The following is a 2,500-nucleotide window of genomic DNA, read 5'->3' as shown; positions in this document are numbered from 1 at the left end:
GCACACACTTTGCGGACACCTCGGATTGGCCACCCGGAGGTGGAGAGCGACCCGCAGACGAAGCACGGCCAGGGGCCGCCGGATGCCGCCCATGGCGGGCGCTCTCGCTCCTCGGACAGCTCCATCGGCGCAGCATGGCGCTCGCGGTCGTCATTACCCGCTGGCGAGGCGCGGCCAGGGCCGCCAGGCGTCGCCTATCGCGTGCGCAAACTCCCAGCAAGCACCAACGTGCTCCTTTGGATGTTGTCATCCGGAGGTGATAGCGCGGCCCGGGCCGCCTGACGCGGCCCATCGCGGGCGCTCCTCGTCGGACACCTGCGTCACACAGCCTGGGTGCCAGCTGTGGAGTGACACTTGGAGAAAAAGAAGCACAAGTCACTCATATCAAAGTTCCCGTTCCCTTTTGTTTGTGTCACGCTTGGAAATGCTTGAGAGGTGACACTTTGTCAAATTTGCAGCTGGTGTCTCATCATCATCATCACCGCTGCTCATCAGCCTTCCTTGGATGCCTGCCATGCACGCGGCCCAACGGGGCACTCAGATGGGGTGGGCAGCCCGGACCGCCTTGCGCGGCCCAACACGGGCGCCCGGGGGACGCGGAAACCCGTTTTAGAAAATAACCTCCAGGGGTTTTCCAAGAGCGGCACAGCCCCAGCTCACGTCCGTGTTTCAGTGCGTCAAAAGCGGATTCAAAAGTGTGCTTTTCTCGGTACTTCCCCTGGAGGTCAGTGTTTCTAAAAACTGGGTTTCCGAAATCGTGCTGGAGGTGTTTTGGTCAACCAGGAAAAATGGCATTTACGGGAGAGGGTAAAGTATACCCCCCCCCCCCCTCTCGGCTGATTTACCCTCTCCCGTAAACGCGTTTTTTCCTGGTCGACCAAAACACTCATTGACTCCCATTCATTTGACACTTTGTCATTTTTTCAGCACTTTTTTCGCGCATTGGGTACTCCGCCCATTGACTCCCATTCATTTGACACTTTGTCGTTTTTCCAGACCTTTTTTCACGCATTGGGTACTCCGCCCATTCACTCCCATTCATTTGACACTTTGTCGTTTTTTCAGCACTTTTTTCGCGCATTGGGTACTCCGCCCCATTCACTCCCATTCATTTCACACTTAGAAAAATCATCCGAGCGGCTCTCCACGCATTTTATAGCCGCTTTGGGGCTCCAGCCGCCTCGGCCTTCATTTCTGACTAGGCTCGTGTGGACTTTGTCGTTTTTTCAGCACTTTTTTCGCGCATTGGGTACTCCGCCCCATTCACTCCCATTCATTTCACACTTAGAAAAATCATCCGAGCGGCTCTCCACGCATTTTATAGCCGCTTTGGGGCTCCAGCCGCCTCGGCCTTCATTTCTGACTAGGCTCGTGTGGACTTTGTCGTTTTTTCAGCACTTTTTTCGCGCATTGGGTACTCCGCCCCATTCACTCCCATTCATTTCACACTTTGAAAAATCATCCGAGCGGCTCTCCACGCGTTTTATAGCCGCTTTGGGGCTCCAGCCGCCTCGGACTGCATTTCTGACTAGGCTCGTGTGGACTTTGTCGTTTTTTCAGCACTTTTTTTACACATTGGGTACTCTGCCCCATTCACTCCCATTCATTTGACACTTTGAAAAATCATCCGAGCGGCTCTCCACGCGTTTTATAGCCGCTTTGGGGCTCCAGCCGCCTCGGCCTTCATTTCTGACTAGGCTCGTGTGGACTTTGTCGTTTTTTCAGCACTTTTTTCGCGCATTGGGTACTCCGCCCCATTCACTCCCATTCATTTGACACTTTGAAAAATCATCCGAGCGGCTCTCCACGCTTTTTATAGCCGCTTTGGGGCTCCAGCCGCCTCGGCCTGCATTTCTGACTAGGCTCGTGTGGACTTTTTCAGCACTTTTTTTTGTGCATTGGGTACTCTCGCCCATTGACTCCCATTCATTTGACACTTTGTCATATTTTCAGCACTTTTTTTGTGCATTGGGTACTCTCGCCCATTGACTCCCATTCATTTGACACTTTGTCATATTTTCAGCACTTTTTTGGCGCATTGGGTACTCTCGCCCATTGACTCCCATTCATTTGACACTTTGTCATATTTTCAGCACTTTTTTTGTGCATTGGGTACTCTCGCCCATTGACTCCCATTCATTTGACACTTTGTCATATTTTCAGCACTTTTTTGGCGCATTGGGTACTCTCGCCCATTGACTTCAATGCATTTACTGCAACTCCTGCCTGTGTCCGCCAGAGGGCGTCTGGCTTAACAGCGGCTCTCCACGCTATTTCTATCCGCTTTGAGGCTCCAGGCAGCTCGGCCTGGGTTTCTGAATTTCTCCCTTGACACTTTGTTACTTTTTCACCTTTTTTCTCATTTCATCCAGGGACACAGCGGCTCTCCACAGACTTTCCCGCGGCCCCTGGGCTCCAGGACGCTCGGCATGGGTTTCTGAATTTCTCCCTTGACACTTTGCCATTTTTTCACCTTTTTTCTCATTTCATCCAGGGCAAC

The sequence above is a fragment of the Dunckerocampus dactyliophorus genome, unplaced genomic scaffold, assembly GCF_027744805.1.
Source record: "Dunckerocampus dactyliophorus isolate RoL2022-P2 unplaced genomic scaffold, RoL_Ddac_1.1 HiC_scaffold_32, whole genome shotgun sequence".
NCBI classification, from domain to species: domain Eukaryota; kingdom Metazoa; phylum Chordata; class Actinopteri; order Syngnathiformes; family Syngnathidae; genus Dunckerocampus; species Dunckerocampus dactyliophorus.
Note: the sequence above shows the minus strand (reverse complement) of the source record.